This window comes from Diuraphis noxia, unplaced genomic scaffold, assembly GCF_037042655.1.
Source record: "Diuraphis noxia isolate RWA-SAM2 unplaced genomic scaffold, SU_Dnox_SAM2 contig0002, whole genome shotgun sequence".
Classification (NCBI taxonomy): Eukaryota; Metazoa; Arthropoda; class Insecta; order Hemiptera; family Aphididae; genus Diuraphis; species Diuraphis noxia.
This window is the reverse complement of record NW_028301712.1, coordinates 40,287,399-40,294,856: the sequence shown is the minus strand read 5'-3', so window position 1 is coordinate 40,294,856 and position 7,458 is coordinate 40,287,399. Positions and strand designations below refer to the sequence as shown.

Here is a 7,458-nt window from a genome sequence, read left to right as displayed (position 1 = left end):
CATATAGTATTATGTGTCAATAGAATCATCGAAAATTTACTGATTACCTTAAGGGCCTTTATAAAAAATTGAATTATACTTTTTCAAAAACGATCCACCGACGTCCTTTATCAAAAATATTCACAAATAAATCGTGTACCTACTACTACCTATTTTACTCTTTTAGGACTTTTATTCCGACGTGTTTTATGTTTTTCGAATTAAGTTTTTTTATTCTTCCTCGCGAGATTCATAGATTATAGATATAATTTATATGTTTTGTTTTCGTGGCATTTACCTAAAATTTTATATTTCCTGTCATATTGCCATATTGGAAACTTGATGATTGACGAATACCGTTTATTTTAAACACTCATTCATACACATGCGTTTATTTACTCCTATCCAATTGCATAATTATAATAGTATAATAATAGTATAATATGTTTCTTCCTATATGTATCTATCATACCATAAATAAGTAGTATTATTTAAATTTAAAAAAACATTACACATGAACAATATAAATATAATAATGATATGACATAGTTGATGGCGTACAAACAGACTAGTTTGTCGTAATTTTAATTTTTCTCTTCTATTTCCGGTTTGACTTACGCCTCTATCTATTGTATATATATATTATGCGTACTTGCTGTACACGTTTTATGTAATATATACATAAGCCGACAATAGGTTTAATAATACTGTATACCGACTGTACCGTCCGCTTTAATTAAATCCGGTGATTTAGCCTTTCATTTTGTCTTTCCTTTCCGAAAACGATAATATTCGTATACCTACTTACGCCCAATTGTAGTATGAGAGACATTTTTTTCTTCTTCTTATTTTTCTTCTATATTTTATTCGTCACCCGCGTGGCGCGCGTATCATCGCCACCGTCCCGATTCGGCGCCGCCACGGACGATCAGAGTCGTATTCCGGGTGACGACTCGTTGCGTGGCGCACGTGCGAGCATACTGTTGTGGGTGACTCGATGGTGGTGCCAGTGGCGATTTTAGTAATATAACGCTCACGTGCGGAGTATATGTCTTAATATTAATGTCATTATTATTGTTTTCGCTGTTGTTGTTATCGTCGATATTTTTGCGGCTTACATTTTTGGACGTCGAAAGATTATCTAACATAATACAATCTTGACGTTGTCGTTGTTTTTGTTGTTTTTGTTGTTGTGTCAAAAGTGTAGTGATTTTTTGCAGACATCAAACAGACCAGTTACTCTTTTAATAAATTATATGTGAGTACTTTTGTAAAGTATCAATTAAATATTATAATATAATTTTTAAATGCTTTTATATTGCAATATAAGGAAATAGTATTACTATTAAGACCATACCTTCTTAAAATGTTAAACTATGTTCTTGTATACATATGATGTGTAAGGGCTTCTGTATCAATAAACAAAACCAGGGAACTCTCTCTGATATATAGTGGTTTGGTTACCTCATCATTGAGTAATGAAACTGTAATGAATATATTAAATTTGAATTCAATGATAAATCATTGTATATGAAAAACGATTCTGAATTATAAAATTAGATGGATGAATCAGCATTTATTTTTGAGAATGTTTAAGTTAAAGAGCTGATTTATAGATTCTTAAATGTTTCAAATAATATGGTTATAATAATATAATATGCTAGGTACAAAAAGATTTTAAAATACTCTCTTAATAATCCTTGAACTGTTATAGCTTTTTTATTTAGTTCAAATAACTTAAAAATCTGAACACAAGATACGATAAAAAACAAATGTATAGGTAATACTATATGGTTAATTTAAACTTATAATTTATTATTATTTAAATTTATATTATTTACATTTATTTTATTTTATCATTCAATAATTGCGTAACGTGTAATAGGTATTATGCCTAAACTTGAAAAAATTACTACACACTTTCTTAAGAGAGTTATTTAATCACATTTAAAAGAAATGAAAAAATTTAATCATTTTCTATCTAATTATAAAAAAGTTAGAAAACGATTTCTATCAATTTCCATTTTGAAATTAATTTTTTTTATTTAACAAATCAACTTGAGAAATGGACAAATATTATTTTTTATGCATAATAATAATTTACTCTCTAATATGAAATATAGGTTGAATATTCTCTTGTTTTCAAATATAATACAATATGCATAATCATTTATTGTAATTCTGTAATGTATCCTTTGTATTGTACCTCCATTGATCTACATAAAGTCAGTAAAATGTAAAAATCTACAAATCTGTTCTTAAATTGTACTAAATTTATAGTTATATTATTATTATTATTTGTATTATTTGAATATATTTTGAATTCAGTAGGTTAAAATATTTTTTACCAAAAAAATCGCATAACTATTATAATTTCTTTTTTTCTTATCTTAAGACAATTAACAATCTATAAAATAAGACGACAATCAATAAATTTTATAAATGATTATAAGTATGTTGGTATGTACCTACTTATAGCATGTAGTAGTACATGATAATAAAACCACATATTGATAACACCCTATATGCGTATAGCTTATTAAGTAATAAGTCAATACTGACATAATACAGAATGCAGTGAATGGGTTTGGGTATGAAATATAAATAGCTTAAAACAAGTTATAATATTTAAAATATCATTGTGTATAAAAATAATAAGCGCTTGCATGAAAAATATCGTGAAATTTATTTTCGATATTTTTGAATTTCTGTAAGAAAAATTAATTAGAAATATTTATTGCATTTTAACCAAAAAATAACAATTTTATTAACATCAATCTTAACATTTTTCAGATGTCTATAATAATAGATAAAAAATATTTTTATTATTTTTATGTTATATCATATCTATACTTTAACATCTTTCAATTATTATTGTGATCAGGGGCGTGGCTCTACTACCTAACCTAACTTAACGTACAGATTTTTGACTCAGTTAAGTGACAAACGGGTGTTATCTGACTGATGCTCGATGAAAACTTTTAGTAGCAGAAGTTTATTCTTTAATGTGAATAGATCATAGAAGATGGTATAAATTAATATAAATATTTGATGAAAAAGTCAAAACTGTCTACGGATATTTATATTTTGTAAAAAAACTTGTGTAGATATTCTGATATTCAGTTGTTTTTTGGTTAATGTCAACAAAATTATTTTGAAAAATTTGTTGATTGTTCTATATTTTTAGCTTCACAAAGTAATATAATTAACAGTTTATTATAGAATGTATATTTTATAAGATTACATTTTTGTCTTTGAGATGTAAAATTGTATACTCATAATTATTTTAATCCCTTAAGATATTTTCTATATCAAAGACATTTATGTAACTGTGTATATTTTCCCTTCAACTAGTGAGTTATCTTAATTTAAATCGTTTCAAAATCAACAATTTATTTATTTTTAATAATCATAGTTTTTCACTTATTACAGAATAATGAAAATTTATTATATTTTTGGATTTCAGAGTGACCTTAGACTATTTGTCTATTTGTATAATTCTACTATTTACATCAGCTGTACTTACCTATATAATTGTTACATAACATTAAATTATACCTCGAATATTCGCTAATGAACTTGACCAATAAATTTATCGTTAATATATAATATATATCATATTATGACATGTATTATAAATAATAAACTATGTAAAAAAAAACAAACTACAATTTAAAAATGCATTTTATAAATATCCCAATATAATGTCAAACTTTGAATGATTGATTTTTTACAAGGGTTTGCTAAATTAACCTTTGCATTGTAAATTATAATTGAATTTTTTTTCATTAAAAAAACAATATAATTAAAGACTGTTAAAGATAATAATATGTATATATACATACGATTTTTTAGGATAATTTGCTTAGATTTCAACTTGTAGTTATATTAAAACTTTACATTGTTATTTTAAGCTATTAAGCTATTTTAATATTTAACAGATCTAATGATGTTATGTAAATTCCAGATACATATTATAAAAAACTCTCTTTTAAATTAAATTAAATTACTCCAAATCATTTTGAACCAGCATTTTTTATTTTTCAAACGGTCATCTAATAGCTTTGTTGAATGGTCCATCAAATGAATTATAGCTATTGTTATAGAGGGAAATATTTTTTGTTTTAAAACTCTTTCTATCGTAAGACCTCAAATGAAAATGTAGACAGGATCTCTTTATTGTTCGAATCACAATAATTTAAACAATATAGTAACTATTTTAAGTCTAATTGTTTGAAATATACTATTCGATAATGGAAATTTAATTATGTGCTTATATAATAATTATATTATAATTCAGAGAAATATTTTAATGCAATAATTTCAGTGAAGTATTAAGAACGCAAAAATATTACCCTTAATTATTATCTAAGCGTAATTATACTAACGCAGATCCTTTAATCTAACTGTAAAACTATTTTTAATACCTGATCTATTGAAATTTATATACCTTGTAGTTATTTGAAATTAGAATACTTTTTACTTATTTACATTTTAAAACATAATTTTATATATATATACAACACTCTCCACACTATAGTCAAAGAATTCAAAATACTTATTCAGAACATTAGAGAAAATTCTGCACAATATGATTTATAGCATGCATTTTAATGATTTTTACATTGTGTGTCTTTCATATACAGGGTGTCCCACGAGGATTTACCCATTGCGATATATCCTGAAATAATGGAGATATCAAACTTGTGGTTTTTTAATAAAACTCACAGGGATAAGATCGAACTACAATTATTTTATCATTTTATTTATTTTAATGTTTTGGTAAAAAATGTAAAATATATATAAATATATTTTTTACTTAATTATTTCAAAAATAAAATTAAAGATGTCCATTTTGTAGAGTTTAAATTTACGTTAAAACATTTTTTTTTGTTTCAAGAAAAATTGCGATTTATTTATTACCGTAGTGTTATCAAACATGTAAAACGTCGCGCCACATGCTGTTCGTTCTACGGCCAACCAAACAATTTCAAAGTGCCTAGTTATAATCATATTTTATTTCTTCAAAACTAGAAAAACAAAGACTAAAAACAGGAAATTAATAAAAATAAAATTTGGAAACATCAATATTTTCAGAAACATAAACTCTACAAAATGGCAATAGTAAATTTTAATAAACATTAAAATAAATTTCAAAATGAAATAATTGTAGTTCTCATCCCTGTAAGTCTTATATAACAAAACCAAAATTTTGTTATCTACATTACTTTATGAGAAATTGCAATGGGTAAATCCTCGCGAGACACCCTGCATATTTCCACACCTTATTAATTATTAAATACATTTTAGGTGACGCATATAACTTTTTTTTCCGTGTTATCGAGAACCACGGAGAGGACTGGGAATTAAGGAAGGGACTGAGAACCAGAGAGGGGACTGTTAGTACGTAGCTGTCCTAATCTCTTTTTTCTCCAATGTTTTGTATTTTATTGGTTTCAAATACAGTTATTACCATATTTCATAGTTAGGTTTGTCTGTTTTACAGGAAAGCATTATAGGAAAGCACAGAAAGTTTTAGGTACGCATTTTGAACCCATATTACATCGTGTACTTAAAACATTTATGTAGTCGGTAAAAAAAATATATTTGTATATTTCAATACATTATCTAATAGATTATACATAACATCATTTAATCATGAACTTATATATCGATTTATGCATTTATATTTACTACAGTAGATACTAGATATATTGTGTATAATATTAGGTAAATATTGAATTTAATAAAATACAATTATTATAGCGAATAATATTTGAATATAGGGTATTCATTTCTGAACACATAATATTATGACATAGAAAATGCATAATTAATGAGAGTTATTAATAAATATTTGTATAAAACACTATTACTTCAAACAAGAAAATTGTAGAAGTGAAAAGTAGGTTGTTTTGTGAGTTAGAACTTAAAACTCTGTAATTTTTGTGCACCTGTTTTTAGTTCAATGTATTCATATAGATGTGTTGCAATGGGTGTTGTCTCATGACCATTGGGCATTAAATTAAAAAAATAAAATGTCGAGAAACTCTTTTTGATAATACTATGTTATTTGATGTATACCTTTCTAAGTGGTCCTTGAAATATGACATTGAGACACTTTTTATAGTTTCGAGGATATCCAATATAATAAGGTTTAAAAAAAAAAAATAATAACTCAATAACACCTTTATTGTTGTATGTCCACATTTTCATTGTTTTGACATATAGTATATAGAAATTGATACTAGAACTATTTGTGGAAAAAAAATAAAATGTTATCGATAATCTCGTTTAGTATAGAATTATATTATTGTTTATTCTATAAATATCTACTTGCGACTACTTATTCCAATGATATTCGATATTATATAAATTATACCTATGTTAAATAAATTTTCAGTAGAACGATATTATACGATCAGTGGTTTTTAGTTGTTATATGTGTATTTAACGTATGCGAACATATTTTTTTTATATAAAAAACACGGCTTTTGAAACGTTTGCTTGACAAAAAATATTGGTTGCCTCTATAAGTATTTAATAATATTTATGTGCTTGAAAAAATTTAAGTATTTAGAGCGTTAAAAAAGTTTTACAAATTTTTTTTATGACATTTTGGAAGCAACGGATGGATGTGAAATGGACCGTATGGTGAATGGTTACTACCCTAACGATAAAAACATAAAAAAGTACATAAACAAACGGGTGTGGATGACTAAATGCTACTTTTCGACGAACTTTTATACATTTAACGTTTATTAATTTCTAGAGAAGGAATTAAAAGTTATGTAGCGGTACCATAGAGCAATATTGATATATATCGATATTCGATGGAAGAATACCACACAAAAATGTTAGTTATACACATAGCATATTCTAATAAATAATATCCTACATCGTGCAATTTAATAAAATGTTAATTTATTGCCTACCTTCTCCACTCTTAGGGGTTAAGCCTAGGTTTTTTCGATTTATCTATTATAATAAAATATAAAAAAAATACAATTATTATCAAATAAAATTAAAATGATAATTATTATTGACAAAAAAAAAATCTAATAAGCTTATATTTATGTGAACAATAAAGTTATATAAAAAAAATTAGTCAATTCTCGCCACAACAGTCAAACTTCAGATATGTCATTGAATAATAGTGGCCATATAGAAGGTACGTAGGTAGACAAATATATTTATTATATAATATTATACGGATCGTAAAGATAATAATATAATATATAGGTCCTATATATTTTAGGTGAACACATGTTTGCAGGTGGATCGCGTGTGGACCGTATATATATTATATTCTGCGTAATGTGCGTGTGTATAATATGTGTGAAACATAAACTAGTCAAGTTTTCTCTACTGCAAGTCTTACTTTTTTGGATTCTTTATTTTTTATTATTTTTTATCATCGATGTGGATTTATTTCATTTTTATTTTATTTCCACCGAAATCCAATATTATGCGGGGAGT

At 25.5% G+C, this 7,458-nt stretch overlaps 1 protein-coding gene across 7 annotated transcripts in view; it reads left to right on the top strand.

Annotated features, from left to right (window-relative positions):
* The first annotated feature begins 934 nt into the window (after positions 1-934).
* LOC107164943 (uncharacterized) overlaps positions 935-7,458 on the top strand; it is a 201,504-nt gene continuing 194,980 nt past the window's right edge. For all 7 annotated transcript variants that reach the window (XR_016190374.1, XM_089220179.1, XM_089220177.1 and 4 more), the window contains exon 1: positions 935-1,237. The gene's annotated coding sequence lies outside the window, so the exon portion shown is untranslated. The remainder of the gene's footprint in view (positions 1,238-7,458) is intronic.